The sequence below is a fragment of the Hyperolius riggenbachi genome, chromosome 11 (assembly GCF_040937935.1).
Source record: "Hyperolius riggenbachi isolate aHypRig1 chromosome 11, aHypRig1.pri, whole genome shotgun sequence".
Taxonomy (NCBI): Eukaryota; Metazoa; Chordata; class Amphibia; order Anura; family Hyperoliidae; genus Hyperolius; species Hyperolius riggenbachi.
The window spans coordinates 142,447,042-142,470,166 of NC_090656.1; the positions used below are offsets into that span (position 1 = coordinate 142,447,042).

The 23,125-nt window shown below is 44.6% G+C and overlaps 1 protein-coding gene and 4 non-coding genes across 7 annotated transcripts in view; all 5 read left to right on the top strand.

Moving 5' to 3' along the window:
- LOC137538816 (ribosomal protein S6 kinase alpha-5-like) overlaps nucleotides 1–23,125 on the top strand; it is a 332,016-nt gene that overhangs the window by 298,391 nt on the left and 10,500 nt on the right. For 2 of the 3 annotated variants that reach the window (XR_011024887.1, XR_011024886.1), the window contains 10 exons: nucleotides 647–791; nucleotides 8,024–8,070; nucleotides 8,227–8,272; nucleotides 16,946–16,986; nucleotides 17,182–17,264; nucleotides 19,025–19,081; nucleotides 19,284–19,332; nucleotides 21,376–21,422; nucleotides 21,593–21,613; nucleotides 22,309–22,381. The gene's annotated coding sequence lies outside the window, so the exon portion shown is untranslated. Of the gene's footprint in view, nucleotides 1–646; nucleotides 865–8,023; nucleotides 8,071–8,226; nucleotides 8,273–16,945; nucleotides 16,987–17,181; nucleotides 17,265–19,024; nucleotides 19,082–19,283; nucleotides 19,333–21,375; nucleotides 21,423–21,592; nucleotides 21,614–22,308; nucleotides 22,382–23,125 lie in introns of those variants that run through there. The other variant, XM_068261164.1, reaches the window with a different exon arrangement.
- On the top strand, nucleotides 17,749–17,873 carry LOC137539272 (small nucleolar RNA SNORD22). Its single transcript, XR_011024973.1, has one exon. It is a non-coding gene; the product is annotated as a small nucleolar RNA SNORD22 (small nucleolar RNA).
- On the top strand, nucleotides 19,135–19,202 carry LOC137539357 (small nucleolar RNA SNORD31). The gene has a single exon (XR_011025037.1). It is a non-coding gene; the product is annotated as a small nucleolar RNA SNORD31 (small nucleolar RNA).
- Nucleotides 21,244–21,313, top strand: LOC137539354 (small nucleolar RNA SNORD31). The gene has a single exon (XR_011025035.1). It is a non-coding gene; the product is annotated as a small nucleolar RNA SNORD31 (small nucleolar RNA).
- On the top strand, nucleotides 22,166–22,234 carry LOC137539352 (small nucleolar RNA SNORD30). Its single transcript, XR_011025033.1, has one exon. It is a non-coding gene; the product is annotated as a small nucleolar RNA SNORD30 (small nucleolar RNA).

Here is a 23,125-nt window from a genome sequence, read left to right on the forward strand (position 1 = left end):
TAGAGAATTTGGGCATATTTGGCTTGAGGAATGCCCTATAATGTAACTAAAACAGGCCACAGCTTCTCTAGCACCCAGGCATTCTGAGTCCTATGTAGCAAGTGCTTATGGGAGCTCAGTCCGAGGAGGCATTACCAGCTGGGAGCTCCTGAGATATTAGAGGCAAGGAGGTGGAGATGCAGAGCAGCTTGCCTGTGTACTGACCAGCAGAATATGGAGATCTACACTTTAGATAAGCTAGACAAGTTACTTGCTATAGTTTTTTCATCTCTGATCTTGCTTTCACATCGTGCTGCACCTGGGATTTAGAAGTTCTGTTTGCACTTTTGTCACTGGAGTCCCCAGTAGGGCTCTTGACATTAAGCTGGATAAAAAGAAAACTTAAGTGGAATATTACCAACTTGGGCTAGCCAAATGAATGGGCTTGCACAGTGCTCTTAATTGGATGCATTTTAGTTGCATTCCTGGAGTTTTGCTTCAAATGCATTAACTGTTGGCTTTACCACTTAATGCTGTGGATTGAAGAGTTCAGATGTTTGCATGTTGGGCAAACAGGATTGTTAACCTACATTATGAATTACATTTTTATGCTCTGCCTCAGTGTCTGAGCCCACTATTTAATGTGTCATTTTTTTTTCTTTCCTAGTGAGATTATGTTGAAGTTGCTGTGGTACACGTGTTCCAAAATGTGTGGTCAAGTCCATCAGATGACATTCAGATTAGACCATGTCAGAACAGATTCATTTGGAACATTGAGGAGAAAATGGAAGACCGAGACCAGTTGTGGCAGGGTTAGCCAGAGAACTTATTATTATTTTTTTTCTTCAAGGTGTAATTGTGTTAAATAAAATTGTATAAATTCAATGTGTCTTGTGGTCTTATCTGCTTGAAATGGTAGCAGCTAATTTGTCTTGCAGCAAATGCCAAAGTTTAAAATCTGCACACAGTGCTTCACCCACAGTATCTTGCAGAGTATGGGGGGCAATAGACTTACCTGGGGCTTCCGCCAAGAATGTCTATAATTGGCCCAAGAAAATGAAGCTGCCCTGTGCACATGCCAGGACAAACCTATCCTCTGCTCCCCTACAGCGCTTTGCTTTTTTTTCCCCCCCCCTGATTCGGCCGTCAATGCCTGCTGCGCCTGTCTGGCCCTGTGTCCTCGACCATGCTCATACTGCACAGATGCTTCCAACAGGGGCATGAACAAGGACATGTACAGTTAGTTGCTGTGGGGGCTTGGAGGATAGGTTTGTCCCAGTACAGGGTGGCTTCAGGGGATGGTAGAAACCCCAGGTAAGTTAATTTTTTTTTTTTTGAAAAGTCTTTAACCACTTAAGCCCAACTGGACGAGATTTCTCGTCCAGTTGGGCTGCGCGCACTCCCGCGTGCTCCCACAGGCCCCCATGCGTGCCCCCGCTGCTGGCCGCCAGCCCACCGATCAGTGAAAGGGTTTATAAACCCCCCCCCCCCCTGGATAAAAGCCGACAGCGTCTCTTCAGATGCTGCGGCTTTTCTGAGCTCTGGGCTCCTTTCTTCTGCCTGGGAGCGAGATCGCCAGGACTTTTTGATTCTGGCCATCTTGTGGCCAAATAGCAAATTACACCTGAGAAAAAAAAAATTTCAAATTAAACATATAAATATATTAAAAAAAACCCTGTTTACCTCCCACACCAAAAAATACCCACATACAAGTTTAAATTAAAAAAAAAAAAAATTACAACAAAAAAACAAATAGTTAAGGGTCTGAACTTTTTAAATATGCATGTCAAAGGAGTATATCAATATGATTTAATAAATTATGGGCTTCTAAACAGTGATGGACGCAAAACGGAAAAAAATGCACCTTTATTTCCAAATAAAATATTGTCGCCATACATTGTGATAGGGACATAATTTTAACGGTGAAATACCCGGGGCATATGGGCAAATACAATATGTGAGTTTTAATTATGGAGGCATGTATTTTAAAACTATAATGGCTGAAAACTGAGAAATAATGAATTTTTTTCTTCCTGTTAAAATGCATTTACAGTAAAGGGGCTCTTAGCAAAATATACCACCCACAGAAAGCCTAATTGGTGGCGGAAAAAACAAGATGTAGATCAATTAATTGTGATGAGTAGTGATAAAGTTATTGGCAAATGAGGGGTGAAGTTGTTCGGATGTAAAAAAATTTCAACCCTTCGGGCTTAAGTGGTTAAAACTGACTCCTGTGTCTGAATAACTATTCAAAAAGGTTAATCTCTAGGTTTGTCCAGTGTGGTGGTTAACCTATAGGGAGTGGAAGGGAAGAGCACAGTATCAATGTGTTCCTGTAGCACTGACAAACTTCCTGCAGGTCTTGATGGAAAGTAATTTCTTCCTTGATGTCAGTAGGTGGTACAATAATGCCCCTGAAATGAAAATAATGCAATAACCTGTCTCGAAGTTATGCATGTGTGGGTTTTCTAGCATGTTGGTACCATGTATATGATGGCAGGGATTTTGAATGAGATGCAGAACAACTTTTTTTTTTACACTAAATTGTCCATTTACAGAGCGGTTTTGCCCACCCAGCATGGGTATGTGTAAAAATGCACCCCAAAACAAATACTACTTCTGAGTATGACGATACCACGTGACACTGTTTTTGCAGCCTACATGTGCAAAGGGGCCGAAAGTCCGATGAGTACCTTTAGAATTTTACTTTGCTTTTCCATACTACTCACGGTTTAGGGCTGCTAAAATGTCAGGGCAGTATAGGAACCCCACAAGTGACCTCATTTTGGAAAGAAGACGTCATAAGGTATTTTGTGAGGGGTATGGTGAGTTCATGGAATTTTGTCACAAGTTAGTGGAAAATGACACTTAGTGAGAAAACAAATTTCCGCAAACTTGTGACAAAATCTATGAACTCACCATGCCCCTCACAAAATACCTTGTCTTTCCAAAATGGGGGTCAATTGTGGGGTTCCTATACTGCCCTGGCATTTTAGCAGCCCTAAACCACTAGTATGGAAAGCAAGTGAGTAAAATTGACCTGTGAAATCCTAAAGGTATGCCTTGGCGTTTGGGCCCCTTTGCACAGGTAGGCTGCAAAAGTCACGTATCTCCATACTCGGGAACAGTAGTATGTGTTTTGGTGTGTATTTTCACACAACCAATCCTGTGTAAAATCTCAAATGACTATGGCTCCTCCTGGATACTGGAGTCCTGAAACTATCTTCCTGTAATTGAAGGAAGGAGTCTGTTTTCCCAGCCTTACTGTAGAGAAAAAAAGCTGTTGTAAATTGCCAATGAAATCAAGTTAACACAATTTCTTATACCAGCGTCTGGTCCTTCGGGAAACTAAATAGGGAGTCAACATCTGGTCATTGAAATCCACCCCTCCCATGTTAAAATCAGGCGAGGGGCATTTTTATGACTCCAGTTGCTTGCGGAATTTGGACTCTCCATGAATGGTGGACAGAAGGTAAATGTCCCTCTTGTCCGTCCTTTTCACTGCAAGAAAGTCTTTGTTACACAAGGCAGCCCTCTCCCCCTGTGCAAGTCAGGCAGTGAGCCGTTGGGGGAAGCCCCGGCAACTAGGCCTCATGGTGCCACAGCAGGGGAATTCTGATTATCTTCGAATGCTGATTGATGGGTCACGTTTGTGTAGTAGTTGTCCATGTAGAGATGGTACCCCTTCTGGAACAAGGGTAACAGTCCCACACAATCTTGCTACTGCACCCCTGGTAGTTGGGGCATCCCACCGGCTCCAATTTTTAGTCTTTTCCCTCATAGACTGTAATACGATATGTATAGCCTGTGGCCCTTTCACAAAGACAATACTGACCATTGACCCCCATACTGGGCGTGCTTGCTTGGGATGTACTGCTTAAAGCGGCTCAGAGATGAAAGCCTATAGGTAGCCATACACTCACCGATTTGCCATTAGATTTACCAACTGACAGATCCCTATCTGATCAGAGGGATTGTATGGCTGCCTTTACTGCAAACAGATTGTGAATCGATTTCAGCCTGATACCGATCACAATCTGTTGAGCTGCTCCTGCCGCCTGTCCCCCCCCCCCCCCCCTGTATACATTACCTGAAGCTGGCTCCGGCTCCTTCTCCGCGCTATCCCGCACCGCATCCCAGCGTACACTGTGTCACTCCGTGACCAGGAAGTTCAAATAGAGCGCCCTCTATTTGAACTTCCTGGTCACTGGAGCGACACAGGAAGTTAATGCACGCTGGGATGGAGCAGGAACAGAGCGGTGGAGCCAGGGTTAGGTAATGTATACCTGGATCCGCCGCTAGCAACGCCCTCCCTACCCGCGGGCGATCGATGGTAATTTCCCGCACCGCACGATCGACGGGCGGGTGAGTTTAGCGCGAACAATTGGCGGCAGATTCGATCCCAGTGATAGAATCTGCTGTCGAACAGCGGCAAATCGGGCCAGTGTATGGACAGCTTTAAACTAGTAACTTGTCTATATATCTAAAGTTTACATAGTTTACACAGCAAATCTAGCTGCAAACAGCTTTAGAATAATTTCTAACTGATTTGACAGCAGCCATGTTTGTAATCACTATATGTCAAATATCCCTGCGCACTAACAAAGTACAGATATACAATATTAACTGTACTAAAATGGCATGCCGGGTGTCACAAACTAAAACAGGTATAAGTAATATAAAATTAACATCAATTGGAGACCCAGTTCATATATAGTATCACAATGTATCTACATTCATTAACCACTTGCCAACTGCCCACAGCCAATGGGCGGCGGCAAAGTGGACGCCGAAAGGACCACAATACGCCATTCGGCGGCAGCTCCTTTTGGCCCTGTGGGGCAGGCTCCGCCCACCTGTGACATCATCCCCGCCGGCGGGCTGTAAATACTCGCTGCATACAAAGTGTATTATACAGGCTGCCTCCTGCCCTGGTGGTCCCAGTGATCGAGGGACCACCAGGGCAGGCTGCAGCCACCCTAAGTCCCACCCAAACGCACTGATTGCCCACAGCACACCTCAGACGCCCACCCCCAGACCCCTGTTTGCACCCAATCACCCCCTAATCACCCATCAATCACTCCCTGTCACTGTCCGCGCTATTTTTTTTTTTATTAGGGCCTAATCTGCCCTGATCACACCCTCAGATCCTCCCAGATGTACTGTTTACATCTATTCTTTCCACTAGTCACTGGTCAATCACCCCGTCACTAACACTGCCCCCTGGAGGCTAATGATCACACCCCCGAAACCACCCCCATGTACTGTATACATCTATCCTCCCCTGTAATCACCTGTCAATCACCCCCTGTCACTGCCACCAATCTGATCAGACCCTAACCTGCCTCTTACGGGCATCTGATCACCCACACCATCAGATCGCCCGCAGACCCACCCTCAGATCACCTCAAGTGCATTGTTTACATCTGTTCTGCCATCTAATCATCCACTGATCACCCATCAATCACCCCCTGTCACCGCTACCGATCAGACCCCTATCTGCCCGTAGGGCACCCAATCACCCGCACTCAGACCCCAGCCCTGATCACCTCGCCACTGCATTGCTTGCATCTATTCCCCTCCTTTAATCACACCTTGAGACACCCATCAATCACCTCCTGTCACCCCCTAGCGCACCTACCCATCAGATCAGGCCCTAATTTGCCCCGTGTGGGTCCCTGATCACTCAGCCAAACCCTCAGATCCCCCTCAAAACCCCCTTCCGATCACCTCCCCACTGCATTGGCATTGATTGCATCTATTTTCCCCTCTAATCACCCCCTGAGACACCCATCAATCACCTCCTGTCACCCCCCCCCCCCCCCCCAGCACTCCTATCTATCAGATCAGGCCCAATACAACCTGTAATCTAAGAGGCCACCCTGCTTATGACCGGTTCCACAAAATTCGCTCCCTCATAGACCACCTGTCATCAAAATTTGCAGATGCTTATACCCCTGAACAGTCATTTTGAGGCATTTGGTTTCCAGACTACTCCCCACGGTTTTGGGCCCCTAAAATGCCAGGGCAGTGTAGGAACCCCACAAGTGACCCCATTTTAGAAAGACACCCCAAGGCATTCTGTTAGGAGTATGGAGTTCATAGAATTTTTTTTTTTTTTTTGTCACAAGTTAGCAGAAATTGACACTTTGTGAAAAAAATAAAAATCAGTGTCAATTTCCCCTAACTTGTGACAAAAAAAAAAATCTATGAACTCACCATACTCCTAACAGAATACCTTGTGGTGCTGTCTTTCTAAAATGGGGTCACTTGTGGGGTTCCTAAACTGCCCTGGCATTTTAGGGGCCCTAAACCGTGAGGCGTAGTCTTGAAACCAAATGTCTCTAAACGACCTGTGAAATCCTAAAGGTACTCATTGGACTTTGGGCCCCTTAGCGTAGTTGGGTTGCAAAAAAGTGCCACACGTGGTAACGCCGTACTCAGAAGTAGTATGTTTTGGGGTGTATTTTTACACATACCCATGCTGGGTGGGAGAAATACCTCTGTAAATGACAATTTTTTGATACACAATTGTCAATTTAGCTTTCACCTTATGTCATAGAAGCAATTAACGAACATTTTCTGTCTAAATCAAGCAGCTAAATTAAAGAGCTGAACTTGCATGTCTTATAGGCAGGTATTTTTTACTGTTGTGCAAAATGAGTAGACCAAGTTTACTTCCATATCACAACTGTATTTGTTATACCCATGGAGGGGTGCTATGTGTGTGTGGGATGAGTTGTATGCTGGTACAGAGGTAAACTGGCCTTTTAGGCAAGGCTTCCAAGTGTTATCTGTGTTTTTGTAAAAGGTGGGTGGGGGTTATCACAGTGATTAACTTTACCTGTCCTGCTGATCCTCTGCCTTCAATACCCTTAACAAGCATGCAGATCAGTTGCTTGACTTAAAGAGGAACTCCAGTGAAAATAATGTAATAAAAAAAGTGCTTCATTTTTACCATAATTATGTATAAATGATTTAGTCAGTGTTTGCTCATTGTAAAATCTTTCCTCTCCCAGATTCACATTCTGACATGTATTACATGGTGACATTGTTACTGTGGGCAGGTTATGTATCTGTTTCTAGCTGTTCTGACTGTTAGACAGCTCTAAACAGCCATTTCCAGTCTGTGAACATTGTTACATTGTGGCAGTTTGCCAGGAGTACCGCGGTATTCAGAGCCTCTAGTGGGAGTGGTTTCAGCACAAAATCAGTCACACAGCGCCCCCTGATGGTCTGTTTGTGAAAATCATTCTATTTCTCATGTAAAAGGGGTATCAGCTACTGATTGGGATAAAGTTCAATTCTTGGTTGGAGTTTCTCTTTAAGCATGTGGCAAATGCAGTCAAATTTGTTTCGGGTGTCATTAAACTACTGATGCATGAAAGATTAGCAGGATACCAGGCACATGGTATTTAAAATTTATAGAAATATGGCAGTTCCCATATCGGCTCAGTTGCCCTTTAAAGAGAGCCCGAAGTGAAATTTAAGATACCTGCCCAAGAGGGATGGCTCTGCATCCTATAGAGCAGTGTCACCCCCTCCTCCCCACCCTGTCCTCAAGGCCCGCCAATGGTGAAAGTTTTGTGGAAATCCAGAGGTCATCAGCTGTGCTGAGACACTAACTACCCCACCAGTAAATATGGTTTTTGTGCAAAGCATGCACTGTTGGTGGGCTTTGAGGATAGGGTTGGAACGGTGCTACAGAGCCTTTCTGTTCCTCTGCTGGCTCCCCGTTAGCATTGTCTAACAGATGGGTTAGTCTGCTCTCTGCCGCTGCTTGAGGCTTCGGGAGCCTGAAGATGGGCCGCTACGTTCTGCGCATGCATGCTCTCGTGCTTGCACAGTACAGAGGCACCTGTCTTCGGGAGCACTCCGGCTCCCGGAGACTTCCGAAGCTTCCCGCAGTGGGAGATTCGACCGGGGAGCTAGTGCTGGAATGTGGAGACAGGACTGTGCCTTCCCTCTCCTTCCTGCTTAAATTTAGTAAAACTTATTTGCATTTTAGCATTTTAACAAGTGGTAACCTTGTGTCTTGATCTAGGTTTTCTGCTTTTTGAAGATGAACCTAGATAATTGTCAGTATTGCAGGTGAGTCAGAACTGTACTGTCCTGTACAAGTTGCCATCTATGATGATCAGATATAGGCAAGCATATGACTGACTTGTTAGTGATGCTACTTTTTTGTTCTGAGATGGTTTTTGTTTTTTTTGGTCTGACTTGGACACTAAACTGCTTATCTTACAGGAAGATCATCACTTTCTGCTGTGTTGCAAGATGGGTCGCCAAATAGGTGGGTTTTAAAACACAACCTAAAATTGTCCAAACTAGTTCATTCATTTTGTCTTTATGCATTATTCCTGAACTGGAAAAAGATGGTTCCTATTTTGGAAGCTCTTGCTGCTTTCTATTGCCCCTTAAGCATGGCTATCATGATCATTATTGATCTTAAAGGAAAACTTAAGTCAAAAAAAAAAAATGACATTTACTCACCTGGGGCATCCCTCAGCACCCCGAAGCTGGATGGTGCCCTCGCAGCCCCGCTCCGATCGTCCTGTCCCCGCCGGCGGCTACTTCCGGTTCGGCGACAGCCGCCGACAGGCTGGGAACGCGGCTGTTTTTCCGCGTTCCCAGCCGCTGCTATCACCCTCTATGCTGCTATAGCGTATATATATACGCTATAGCAGCATAGAGGGTGATAGCAGCGGCTGGGAACGCGGAAAAACAGCCGCGTTCCCAGCCTGTCGGCGGCTGTCGCCGAACCGGAAGTAGCCGCCGGCGGGGACAGGACGATCGGAGCGGGGCTGCGAGGGCACCATCCAGCTTCGGGGTGCTGAGGGATGCCCCAGGTGAGTAAATGTCTTTTTTTTTTTGACTTAAGTTTTCCTTTAATGCAAGCCAATCCCTTAGTGCTTGAAGCCATGGATTGCCAGCAAATGACAAACTCTTGCATTGGGTGTGTGCAGTCTGTGAACTAATGCATGCCAAGCAGAAAAAGCACTTGCATGGCAGTGATTGCTTGCAAGGGCTCTTTCTGGGCAGTGGTGGAAAGGGCTTCCAATTGTGTTTAAACTCAGAAATTAATAAATTCTAGTTTGCATTAAGGAGAACCCAATGGGGGGTTTCTGATATTAATATTAGTACAGGGGCACATTCGGCATACAATGCCCAGCATGTGTCGTTATAATGCACCCCCAGGCCCCCCTGCGCTCTGCTGTCCCCAATATAAAAACCGCCAGGCTAGCGACAGATTGTTGCTAGTCGGCTGTTTACTTTTTTTTTAAATCCTTGTTTATTGATTTTAAACAAGGCCAACATAAGAACAGACTGTAAGCATTGATGCATTTTGAAGCAAGCAACCGTCGCAATGCATTGACCTCTATCAGTTATTTATTTTATCAAGAGTATAAGATATAAAGTCCCAAATACTGAGATTTAGAGGTTGTCCATACTGCGGATGGCTGTTGACCTTCCTGCTGCCATTCACTGCCACTCCTCTTATAGCGCAGCTCCCTGCCTGTGTCCCTTCCCTCCCCGCCTCTGTATGCTTCCTCCAATCTGCTTAGAGGTGGGGAGGGAAGGGACACAGTTGGGGAGCTACTCTATAGAGGCGGGATGCGGCAGTGAATGGTAGCAGAAAGGTAAACCGCTGACTAGCCACAATCTCTCTAGCCTGGCGGTGTTTGTTGGGGACAGAGCGCAGGGGGGCACACTAAGGCTATAGAGGCTGGGCATTCCATGCTGAATGTGCTTCTGTGTCCTAATCTTGATAACAGAAACCCACCTCGGGTTCTCTTTGAAGGTGGCTTGGTGTCTGTCTAAGGGCTTGTGCACACCAGAGCGATTCTGGAGCGGTTTTAAAACGCTTGCAGGGGGGAAACCACTTGGCTAATGGATGTGAAGGGGCTGGTGCACACTAGAGTGGGTTTTTTCCACAAACGCAAACTCGGGGGCTGCAGCATTTTTAGATTTGAGGCGTTTTGGACTCAATGTTAAGTATAGGAAAGTGGAAAACGCTAGATCAGCGGTTTTCCAGGCAGTTTTGTTACAGTAGCTGTTCAGTAACAGCTTTACTGTAACAATGACTGCTACACAAATGCTCCAAAAAATGCTAGGCATGTTTAGAGAACTTGCCTAGAATCGCTCTGAAATCTGCTTCAAAAACCTGTAGCGTTTTGCAGATCTGCTAGAAGTTTTTGGTGTGCTCTGGGCCTAAAACCTGTTCAGGTGCAAAAGTTTAGTCTGTGTACTTCAGTCCAACTGCATTATGTGGGATAGTTTGGTCTCTAAACTCCTGACATTTATTTTAAAAATTACAATAAAACTTTCTATATTTGTGCCTTGAGCGCACACATGCATATTAAAGAACATTTTGCTGCATTCATTGAGAAAACATAAGTTTCCAGACCCCTATATACAGTAATCTTTTTACCTGTAGCATAGGTAAGAGTGCTTTAACCACTTCACAGCTTCAGTACAGTATATCTACTCCACTGCAGACTTCACTTAACCGCCCAGGGAAGTAAATATACGTACTCCCGCTGCAACCACTGCTGTACGCGCTCCCGCTTATTTGTGCGCTCGTTCATGTTGCCATCTGCCCGCCAGGAGATCAATGAATGGGAAAGCAATTCCTAATCATTGATTGAAGTCCCTGTAGCAATGATCGGCGCATTTTATGAGAAGCTGCACGATCATTCTAATAAAAAGTTTCCCATCCTCAGTACACTTCCTGTAAGCATACATATTTCGCTTACAGGATGCATAAAAAAAAAGACTGAGGCCATCTTGTGGCCAAATAGTAAAACTACATCTAAAAGCATTTTTTTTTAAATGCAAAGACCTGTTTTTACATTTTAAATTAACCCCTTACCTCCCACACTCCCCAATAGTTACCAACATTTATTTTTTTTGTAAAAAAAAAAAAATTTACAATGATAAAAAATACATAAATAGTTTACTTGGGGACTGAACTTTTTTAATATGTATGTCAAGAGGGTATAATACTGTTACTTTATAAATTATGGGCTTTTTATTACTGATGGATGCAAAACTGAAAAAAAAATGCATCTTTATTTCCTAATAAAATATTGGCGCCAGACCTTGTGATAGGGACATCATTTAAATGGTGTAATAACCGGTACAAATGGGCAAATTACGTGGATTTTTAATTACGGTAGCATGCATTATTTAAAAATTATAATGGCCCAAAACTGAAAAAAACGATTTTTTTTTCTTTTTCCATTAAACATTTAGAATAAAATTCTTGGCATAATGTACCACCCAAAGTAAGCCTAATTAGTGATAAAAAAAAAACACATTTCATTCTGATAAGTAGAGATAAAGTTATTGGCAAATGAATGGAAGGAGAGCTGAAAGGTGAAAATTGCTTGGATGCTGAAGGGGTAAAACCCCTCAGTTGTGAAATGGTTAAATTGTACAATGGCCAAATGGAATTGACAGGCTGTACAGTTTATCGTGTGACATATGTGTCCTAGCATATAGTCTAAGTCACTGGCCCTTGGGGGCTCACATTTAGCCGTGTCAGTCTAGGCCAATTTTAGGGGAATGCCACTTAATTTTGTTTTGCGCTGTGGAGAGAACCCGAGTACCATTCCAGCTAGTACAGAATGCTGCAGCCAGACTGCTAGCCAAAGCCCCCCACAGCTCACACATCACCCCAGTACTGCAAACTCTTCACTGGTTGCCAGTAAAATGGAGAATCAATTTTAAGATCTGCCTGCTGACATTCAAGGCTCTACACCACATGGGACCCAAATACATAGTGGATCTATTTGAACTTTATGCCCCTCCACACACACTCCGCTCTGCCAACAAGATGAAGCTGGTTATTCCCAGGATACACTTAACATTTGGTGTTCGGGCCTTTTCCTATGCAGCCCTTACTCTATGGAACTCACTTCCACAATCTGTATGAGAGGCTCCTTCTCTGGACAGCTTTAACCACTTGAGGACCACAGTCTTTTCGCCCCTTAAGGACCAGAGCCTTTTTCTCCATTCAGACCACTGCAGCTTTCACGGTTTATTGCTCGCTCAGGCCCCGTTCACACTTGCGGTTGTCAGCCAAACGGACCGGATGGCCTGACCGGATCCGGACCGGATCCGGATCGGAACCGTACGGTTCTGATCCGGATCCGATCCGGATCCGGTCAGGTTGCATCAGGTGTTCATCCGGATGCGATCCGGATCCGTTTGGCAAAAGTATCGTAAAAAAAAAAAAAAAATGTTGGGGTCTGGGAGGTCAGCAGAAGGGGGACCTGTGGAATCAGGCCCTCTGCTGTTTAGCACTCACCTCCACCTCCAACATGCTGCCAACATCTCCAGCTCGTGCTGCTCCACTCCAAAATGCTTGCCCATGTGTCCCCGATCCAATATCGCCGCAACAATCCTCATAGGAAGTGGGGTAGAACATCCGGATTTTTTGCCAGTGTGTTGTGCGCTCTCCGGTTCTCATTGGTTTCCATTGGCCGGATGGTGCAGTCCGGCTCCGCCCCGGATACGGCTGCCGGAGGAGCCGGACCCAAAAATAGCGCATGTTGGAACGGACACCGGAGTCCGGATCCGGTCCGGCTCCGGTCCGGACGAAACGGACGCATGTGAACCGTGGCATAGACTTACATTGCTATGCCGTGCGTCCGTTTCGTCCGGCCAGCATGCGGTGCGGCTCCGGCACGGCTATTCCGGATAGCCACCGCTAATGTGAACCGGGCCTTATACAACCTACCACCTAAATGAATTTTACCTCCTTTTCTTGTCACTAATACAGCTTTCTTTTGGTGCTATTTGATTGCTCCTGCGATTTTTACTTTTTATTATATTCAGCAAAAAAGACATGAATTTTGGCAAAAAAATGATTTTTTTTAACTTTCTGTGCTGACATTTTTCAAATAAAGTAAAATTTCCTATACATTTGAGCGCGAAAGTTATTCTGCTACATGTCTTTGATAAAAAAAAAAACCATTCAGTGTATATTTATTGGATTGGGTAAAAGGTATAGCGTTTACAAACTATGGTGCCAAAAGTGAATTTTCCCATTTTCAAGCATCTCTGACTTTTCTGCGCACCTGTCAGGTTTCATGAGGGGCTAAAATTCCAGGAAAGTACAAATACCCCCAAATGACCCCATTTTGGAAAGAAGACATCCCAAAGTATTCAGAGAGAGGCATGGTGCGTTCATAGATTTTATTTTTTGTCACAAGTTAGCGGAAAATGACACTTTCTGACAAAAAAGAAAAAAAAAAAAGTTTCCATTTCTTCTAACTTGCGACAAAAAAAAATGAAATCTGCCACGGACTCACTATGCTCCTCTCTGAATACCTTGAAGTGTCTACTTTCCAAAATGGGGTCATTTGTGGGGTGTGTTCACTGTCCTGGCATTTTGGGGGGTGCCTAATTGTAAGCACCCCTGTAAAGCCTAAAGATGCTCATTGGACTTTGGGCCCCTTAGCGCAGTTAGGCTTCAAAAAAGTGCCACACATGTGGTATTGCCGTACTCAGGAGAAGTAGTATAATGTGTTTTGGGGTGTATTTTTACACATACCCATGCTGGGTGGGAGAAATATCTCCGTAAATGACAATTTTTTTTATTTTTTTTTACACACAATTGTCTATTTATAGAAATATTTCTCCCACTCAGCATGGGTATGTGTAAAAATACACCCCAAAACACATTATAATACTTCTCCCGAGTACGGCGATACCACATGTGTGGCACTTTTTTGCACCCTAACTGCGCTAAGGGGCCCAAAGTCCAATGAGTACCTTTAGGATTTCACAGGTCATTTTGAGAAATTTGGTTTCAAGACTACTCCTCACGGTTTAGGGCCCCTAAAATGCCAGGACAGTATAGGAACCCCACAAACTACCCCATTTTAGAAAGAAGACACCCCAACTTATTCCGTTAGGAGTATGGTGAGTTCATAGATTTTTTTTTTTTTTTGTCACACGTTAGCAGAAATTGATTTTAATTTTTTTTTCACAAAGTGTCATTTTCCGCTAACTTGTGACAAAAAATAAAATCTTCTATGAACTCACCGTACTCCTAACGGAATACCTTGGGGTGTCTTCTTTCTAAAATGGGGTCATTTGTGGGATTCCTATACTGCCCTGGCATTTTAGGGGCCCTAAACCGTGAGGAGTAGTCTTGAAACCAAATGTCGCAAAATGACCTGTGAAATCCTAAAGGTACTCATTGGACTTTGGGCCCCTTAGCGCAGTTAGGGTGCAAAAAAGTGCCACACATGTGGTATCGCCGTACTCGGGAGAAGTATTATAATGTGTTTTGGGGTGTATTTTTACACATACCCATGCTGGGTGGGAGAAATATCTCTGTAAATGAAAATTATTTGATTTTTTTTTTTACACACAATTGTCCATTTACAGAGAGATTTCTCCCACCCAGCATGGGTATGTATAAAAATACACCCCAAAACACATTATACTACTTCTTCTGAGTACGGCGATACCACATGTGACACTTTTTTGCAGCCTAGGTGCGCTAAGGGGCCCAACGTCCTATTCACAGGTCATTTTGAGGCATTTGTTTTCTAGACTACTTCTCACGGTTTAGGGCCCCTAAAATGCCAGGGCAGTATAGGAACCCCACAAGTGACCCCATTTTAGAAAGAAGACACCCCAAGGTATTCCGTTAGGGGTATGGTGAGTTCGTAGAAGATTTTATTTTTTGTCACAAGTTAGTGAAAAATGACACTTTGTGAAAAAAAACAATAAAAATCCAATTTCCGCTAACTTTTGACAAAAAATAAAATCTTCTATGAACTCATCATACACCTAACAGAATACCTTGGGGTGTCTTCTTTCTAAAATGGGGTCACTTGTGGGGTTCCTATACTGCCCTGGCATTTTAGGGGCCCTAAACCGTGAGGAGTAGTCTAGAAAACAAATGCCTCAAAATGACTGTTCAGGGGTATAAGCATCTGCAAATTTTGATGACAGGTGGTCTATGAGGGGGCAAATTTTGTGGAACCGGTCATAAGCAGGGTGGCCTCTTAGATGACGGGATGTATTGGGCCTGTTCTGATGGATAGGAGTGCTAGGGGGGTGACAGGAGGTGATTGATGGGTGTCTCAGGGGGCGGTTAGAGGGGAAAATAGATGCAATCAATGCACTGGGGAGGTGATCGGAAGGGGGATCTGAGGGTTTGGCCGAGTGATCAGGAGCCCACACGGGGCAAATTAGGGCCTGATCTGATGGGTAGGTGTGCTAGGGGGTGACAGGAGGTGATTGATGGGTGTCTTAAGGTGTGATTAGAGGGGGGAAATAGATGCAAGCAATGCACTGGCGAGGTGATCAGGGCTGGGGTCTGAGGGCGTTCTGAGGTGTGGGCGGGTGATTGGGTGCCCTAGGGGCAGATTAGGGTCTAATCTGATGGGTAACAGTGACAGGTGGTGATAGGGGGTGATTGATGGGTGATTAGTGGGTGTTTAGAGGAGAGAAGAGATGTAAACACTGCACTTGGGAGGTGATCTGATGTCGGACCTGCGGGCGATCTATTGGTGTGGGTGGGTGATCAGATTGCCCGCAAGGGGCAGGTTAGGGGCTGATTGATGGGTGGCAGTGACAGGGGGTGATTGACGGGTGATCAGGGGGGATAGATGCATACAGTACACGGGGGGGTGGGGTCTGGGGAGAATCTGAGGGGTGGGGGGGTGATCAGGAGGGAGTAGGGGGCAGATTAGGGACTAAAAAAAAAAATAGCGTTGACAGATAGTGACAGGGAGTGATTGATGGGTGATTAGGGGGGTGATTGGGTGCAAACAGTGGTCTGGGGGGTGGGCAGGGGGGGGGGGCGTCTGAGGGGTGCTGTGGGCGATCAGGGGGCAGGGGGGGGAATCAGTGTGCTTGGGTGCAGACTAGGGTGGCTGCAGCCTGCCCTGGTGGTCCCTCGGACACTGGGACCACCAGGGCAGGAGGCAGCCAGTATAATAGGCTTTGTATACATTACAAAGCCTATTATACACTTTCCATGCGGCGATCGGGCAGCTAGTAACCCGCCGGCGCTTCCGAACGGCCGGCGGGTTACAGCGAGCGGTGGGCGGAGCCAGTCCCCGGCGGCTGATCGCGTCACAAATGACGCGATCGCCGCATAGCCACTCCCGCAGCCGCCCCCGCCGATGGGCGTATTGCGGTCGTTTGGGCCCGGACTTTGCCGCCGCCCATCGGCTGGGGGCGGTCCTTAAGTGGTTAAAACAAAAAAAAAGGCTAAAAACTCACCTCCTTTCCCTAGCCTTTGAGACTGCATAATGCAGAGTCACAGCGCTTTGAGTCCCCAGCACTGCGTAATATGTTGGCGCTTTATTAATACAATTAATAATAATAATATATTGTAGTAGTAGTTGTTGTTGTTGTTGTTACCCAGAGGAAACCAGTGCAGATGGTGATCCTACAAAATCCATGTGGATGGTACCCTTGCTGGATTCATCTAGGGACCCAGCGCTGCAAGGCAAAGAGTGCTATCCACTATGCTATTGTCTATTCAGTTCATTACCATTAACCATTAAGGCTTCAGCTCATGGGAAGCTGCTGCACTTACGCTGCATTTTTTAATCGCAAGGTCTTATGAAAATCGTGAAGACCTGTACTCACTGGTGCAATTAGCTTTTTCTATTCTCATGAGGGCTTGCAATTTTAAAACGCAGTGCAAGTGCAGCAGTGTACAGACAGGCCTCTGTAGTTGCATGGCTTTTTTTTTTTTTTTTTTTTAAAGCATTTTTTCTGCCTTTACTTAACTTGGTCCCATTTTTCTGTTAGTCTCACAAATGCAAAGCTAAAAAACTGGTTCTCCAAATGATGACCCGATAGTCTCGTTCGTCTGAAAAGCTTTGAAAGAATACTTTTATAGCATGGTGGAGTTCTGATGGAGACAATGTTTTATGTTCTAATTCTAGTGTTCGTTTTTTCAAAACTAACATTGTGCTTTCAACAGGTGAATATGTTGAAGATGAGGATCTCAGCTGGTGGATCAAGGTAAATGGCTTGCCTTGAAGTATAGCTTGGAATTTCATATCCTGGTCTGAAAGGATGAATTAATATATTCTATATATGGACGGCTTTAAGCCTAATGGCAGATTAGTCACCAAAGCCCTGATCAGGCCAGCTGTGCCACAGTAGTGCTAATGTGATGTTTGTTAATCTTCTAACTTGTGGGTTTTTGTTTTGCAGGTCTTAATGATCCAAACTTCAATTGAAGCTCATGCTTCAGAACTGAATGTTGGAGAAATCTGCTCAGAAGAGAATGGCATCAGGTATATCTACATTGTAATTGGTCATTTTATAACAAATCAGCTGAATGTTGCATTCAGTAGCTAAAAATCTAATTGTAGTATGACAAATCTATCTTTTGCTTGTATAGCTAGGTATCCTGTCATATTTGGATATTGGGCTTGATAAAAACAAAGTGACATTAGTCGATTTAAAACTATGGCACTTAATGATCACAACTGAGTTTCTCTGATGCTTTGTGCTGTATCTGGTATTACAGCACCTGTGGCAGTAAGATCAGTAGTTTCACAAAGTGGGAAGGTACACAATAGAAGTTGACTGGCTAAATTACAAATTGTAAGACAAGTTATGTGACCCAGAGATGTATCTAGGAAACATGGTGGTGGGGGGGGGGAGCATAGACACTGCTCCCCTGCTTAGATTTTTTTTTTCTGGGTGGCAAGAAAGTTGATGCACATTTTATTCAGCAATTTTGCATGCTGTAAACGTCAACATAACTTAGTTCTTCCCTAATGATGAAACCCTGACATGTCCGACCTGCTGTTTGACACCAGAGCCTGAAAAGGTGAACCCACTGGTATCTTCAGTAGGAAAGGAAGGATAACCTGTTCTTCAGGGACAGTCTGAAGGGAGGTGATAGATCAGTTCAGTGTAGTCACAATTTTCTTGAGCTAAGGGAAATCTGTGTACTGTTTCGGTTACATACTGCATAAAACATAATTGCTCAGATATTTACACTGAAGTGAAAAGCATATGCAGGCTGCCATATTGCTTTTCAAACCATACCAGTTGCCTGGCATCCTGATTCTGGCAGTAGTCGTAATCTTACACCTGAAATGAGCATGAGGCAGAAATGGATGAGCCAGATTGGGTGTACTGTACCTTGGAGGTGCAAACTGCCTGTGCACTAGACTGAATTTGATCAGGCTTGACCATTCCTGCCAGAGCTCATCAGAAAGCCACTACTGCATACATGCCAACAAGCAATTGGCTGATTTTTTTTTTTTGGGGGGGGGGGGGGGGGGGTAGAGGAGGCCTCTTTTAGGGACCAGAGGCTTCCCCTTCCCAATGTAAGTACTCTACAGGTGTACTTAAATGGAGTTTGGCTTTTATAAATGGTGTAGAATTTTGTTAGTGTTGGCGATTACTTTGCTTCTGTCAGGAAAGGACGGTAGTGGAATATCTTGTAGACAGGCTAACACCGCAGTACAAGGTTTCCATCAATCAGCCATTTTTGGAGGCTGCCATATTTCCACTTAACCTTCCTGGCGGTAAGCCCGAGCTGAGCTCAGGCTATGCCGCCGGAAGGCACCGCTCAGGCCCCGCTGGGCCGATTTGCATAATATTTTTTTTTTTTGCAGTGCCCGATCGCCGCCGCTACCCGCCGATCTGCCGCTATCCGTCGCGCTGCAGCCGCCCCCCCCCCCAGACCCCATGCGCTGCCTGGCCAATCAGTGCCAGGCAGCTCTATGGGGTGGATCGGAATCCCCTTTGACGTCACGACGTCGGTGACGTCATCCCGCCCCGTCGCCATGGCGACGGGGGAAGCCCTCCAGGAGATCCAGTTCTTTGAACGGGATCTCCTGATCGCCGATCGCCTGAGGCGATCGGAGGGGCTGGGGGGATGCCGCTGAGCAGCGATTTTTTTTTTTTTTTTTTTTTTTTTTTTTTTTTTTTTTTTTTTTTTTTTTTAGCAAACCGCCAGGAGGGTTAAACAATACAAGTTGCTTGGCAGTTCTTTGTGGCATACAACTAATCTGTGGTTTAAATTGCTTATCCTCAGGAAGCTCTAACTTGTGGTGTTTGGCAGGTATATTGGGGACCTGAGATTTCCTTACTGGTAAGTGTAGAAAATGTATCTGTCTGCTTTACTCTGCCATTCTTGCATTTTGACTCTCGTATGATGACATCTTACCGCCCCAGTCTGACATTCAGTGACTGAGTGGTTTATTCTGATGGCATGTGCACTCAAATGCAGATGGCTAGAATGCCCTCAAGTTCTAAACTTTTTTTATTTTATTTTTTTTCTTCCTACCTTGTAGGTTTTCTTTAAGCTATTAGACATGGATGTAACCTTGGTTTCCATGAAAGGTAAGGGAAATGTATCTGTTCTGTTTGGGGTGGCTCTGCTCTTAAAGGAGTTATCAGGGGAAAAATGTATCAAATAAGTGCTACTTAGCGGGGGCTTCCTCCAGCCCCAAGCTCCCAGCATGTCCCTCACCACAGCTCTGCAGTCAGCCGTTCGCTGCAACTCTGTCTCGGTCCCTGGCAATGACGTCAGGGTGACCTCCAGGTCGGCCTGTATTGCGCCTGTGTGAGTGGCACTGTCAATCACCGACACGTGGGCCGGATCGGACTTCATTGCCAGGGACCGGGACGGAGCTGTGGGGAAAGCTGCGGCGAGGGACATGCTGGGGGCTGGAGGAATCCACTGGTAAGTAGCTCTTTTCCCTGATGACTCTAAGACCAGTTGGCAATGAGAACTGCCATGGCTTTTCCTCCATAAATGTACGGGTTTTGCTGACCAATCCTTCTATATATTGAAACTCTAATTGTAGAAATGTTTCTGGTGATACATTTAATGACTAACTCTACATGTTTTTGTCTGCATTTCTGCTCACGCATTAAACCATGTACTGTTAGTCATTAAAGGTATCACCAGAATCAAAACTTGTTTTGATATCTGCATTTCTGCTACCTGGCTAACACAGACTATCAGAAGTACTGTATTTAAAGTGGATCCGAGGTGAAGTTTTGATCTTTTCATAAAATGTGCCCCTTACATAAACTTCATAGGGCAATCTTCTTCCAAAATGCTTAATTTTTTTAAAAAGCACTTTATTTTTTATTAATCTAATGAAGCCCCCACCCCCTCGGCGCTCCGAATCAAATGCCACAAATGCTTATGGGAGCTCAGACTGGGGAGGAGGCGGCTTTTGCTGGAGGAGGAGTAGGCGTTGTCAGTCAGGGAGCAGCTGAACTCACGCGATGCTTGCGTGAGCAGCACCATAAGGACGCATTTCTGTTCTCCTCAGCAGCTTCAGCCTTTCCCCTAGTGACAGTTATCACTCTTCTGCAGTCTCCCGGCGTCACACAGTAATTGGCCAGTGTGGCATGTGTGTGTGACTAGAGTCGAGCTGGGAGCACAACAGCACGGCGTGTGTGTTCAGCAAGTCTGAACAGCGTGACAAATAAGGGAGGAGGAGGGCTGCGGCAGCTACTTTCACTTTCTCACCCCCCCTTGTAGCTGCCGCTGGTTTAAAAACAGCAATGAATCAAGGGGAGAGTGTTAAACTTTTTAGGACTGGCTGTAACAGAGCTCAGAGTGAGTGAAAGCAGAGCTCCCAGAGCAGCTTTCTCGATCCTCCCCTCCCCTGCAATGGTGCTTTCTCTGTGAAGGAAACAAATGGAGAAGTCACGCTGCAGGGAGCTGGAGGATCTGATGTCGGGTATTCTCTGCTGTAGTCCCTGACTACCCCTTGAACTTTTATTTCTCCCCCAATCCTGGCTTCTAAAACCCTGCACTGGCTAACCCTTTCTTCCCAGTTAGCAGGCTGCAGATCTCTGAGCATGCACGAGATTTCAGAGGGAAGGGGTGGCAAGAGGAGTGGTGATACAGGTGAGGGGTGGAGATACAGAGCAGTTTACCTGTGTAATGATGACAATCACAATATGGCTGTAATGATGACAATCAGAATATGGCTGCTGTCATTGTATCACAGTAATAAATAATTATATTCTATTGAAGCTGTTTGCTGATAGATTTTCTGTATAAACTATATAAACTTTAAATAAGATATATAGACAAGTTACTTGCTGTAGTTATTTTTTCATTTCGGATCCGCTTTAAGTGTAGTCTGCAGCTTTCACAGCTAGCTCCCATCTACAGTACTTGTATTGGTATGTGTATGTAAATGAGCTGGACAACCCTTCAGTTGACCTGTGCAGGTTCACATTGCTGTTCCTACTAGTGTAGTGCAAGGCCATTCTTGTAGAATTTCAATGAACATGATGACTTTTATTACCGCCCCAGTCTGATGATTGGTGACTGAGTGGTATGTTCTGAGCTATTTCCACATTATTTATTGACTGTTTGGAAATCACTGAGACACTACTAAACTGTACTCTTTGCAGAGTTTTTAAAAATGAAGCTACACTAAAAATACTTCATCAAATGGAAGGTAGGTTTTGCAATGTAGCATACTTGTTAGTGCCCCCCTGCTGTGATGAGTTACACTAGCTCACTTTGAAATACTTTATGAAAAGTTTGAATGTCTGAGCAGAAGCTTTAGCAGAATGTTTGTCTGCCTCACTTCCTAAAACATTCTAATAGGTTTTCTTTTGATTGCAGGCTGCTTAAAGGAAGAAATGGGTAAGTTGTGGCTTTGGTATTTTTTACAGTGTGCAGAACTGTTAAATTCCTTTTGCCTGTAAAGGATATGGAAAGGGGGGCTGTTTGCCTATAGGGTGACACTCCTGTGGCTGTAAACAAGGGTCATGGCCAATGGTGGAGAGGTCAAGACATGGAAAGCCTCTGGACCATCCAGGAGCTTCCCTCCACTTGTAGGAAATCATGTAAAAAAATTAACAGGCTCACTTAGGGAACAAATGTTTTTAAAGACCCCTATAATTTAAAATTAATGTAACTATATACAAATTACTGTTTCTGGCAGAGTAAAATGTGCTATACATTACTTCTATGCTGTCAAAAGCTATTTGGTTTTAAAAGAAAATTTCCCATTATAATGGTCCCTTGCTCAGTGCTAGTTTATAACAAGCTCTCAGAAAAGTGCTTAGTGTGGCTGAGCCCTCAGTGTTTGGAGAGGTTATAGTTAACATGAATATTTTGGTAATTCAGAGAGGCAAAAGGAATCTGCACTGACATCTGCTGTACAGTGAGCAATGCTTTGTAAATGTACCTCTATCTAATGATGAACTTTCTCATGGAATCTCGTTCGTCTGAATTCTGATGAGATCACAATTACTGACGATGAGGATTTTTTTTGTTCAGTAGTCTTGCTGTGCTGGGATATCTGACTTGTTTTCTGTCCCCACCCTTTCCAACAGGAATTGACCACTCAACGAAGTTTACATAAGGACTGGTTCTCTTTAATTTAAACCGTTTAAAAGAATATGTAAGGTAAATGAACTCTAATTTACTTATCAAAGTATGCAGTTTCAAAGGGCACAAACGAATTTACCAGAATTCAATTATGACTCTATAACCCACTGACTCATCTATGACTCATAATACTTGCATCTGTGACCCAATCTGCAATCTGCAATTTCCCTGATCTTCCTCATCCTCTCTCAACAGGTATGTCTAATCTCTGAATCTGAACTGCTTTGAAATCTCTGCAAGCAAACGCTTAATTTCAGCCTGCATCTGCTGTATGTCTAATCTCTGAATCTGAACTGCTTTGAAATCTCTGCAAGCAAACGCTTAATTTCAGCCTGCATCTGCTGTATGTCTAATCTCTGAATCTGAACTGCTTTGAAATCTCTGCAAGCAAACGCTTAATTTCAGCCTGCATCTGCTGTATGTCTAATCTCTGAATCTGAACTGCTTTGAAATCTCTGCAAGCAAACGCTTAATTTCAGCCTGCATCTGCTGTATGTCTAATCTCTGAATCTGAACTGCTTTGAAATCTCTGCAAGCAAACGCTTAATTTCAGCCTGCATCTGCTGTATGTCTAATCTCTGAATCTGAACTGCTTTGAAATCTCTGCAAGCAAACGCTTAATTTCAGCCTGCATCTGCTGTATGTCTAATCTCTGCTATCTTTTGTATCTTTTCACCTTTGCTTTCTTGATCTTAATAGTGATCTGCAATAGTGTTATCACCTGAGTTACATTACAGACAGTATTGTAATTGCTATTGAATT